Raw genomic sequence first — 208 nt, 5'->3', positions numbered from 1 at the left:
ACACACAGGTTTGTTTTTTTATTTTATTTTATTTTATTTTTTTTTATTTTTTTTTTGTTCCCGCGCAGGCGGAAATAACACACAGGTTTGTTTCTTTTTATTTTATTTATTTATTTATTTTTTATATATATACATATATATACATAAATATACATATATATATATATAATAAATAGTAATAAAAATAAAGTAAACAAATAAATAAACA

At 15.9% G+C, this 208-nt stretch overlaps 1 protein-coding gene across 1 annotated transcript in view; it reads left to right on the top strand.

The window, feature by feature from the left end:
- The window catches only part of EMH_0012900 (protein phosphatase 2C, putative), a gene marked incomplete at both ends in the record, with an annotated part of 8,683 nt that overhangs the window by 5,063 nt on the left and 3,412 nt on the right, over positions 1–208 (top strand).

Source organism: Eimeria mitis, genomic scaffold (assembly GCF_000499745.2).
Source record: "Eimeria mitis Houghton genomic scaffold, Emh_scaff454, whole genome shotgun sequence".
In the NCBI taxonomy this organism is placed as follows: Eukaryota; Apicomplexa; class Conoidasida; order Eucoccidiorida; family Eimeriidae; genus Eimeria; species Eimeria mitis.
This window is presented reverse-complemented; position numbering and strand designations above follow the sequence as displayed.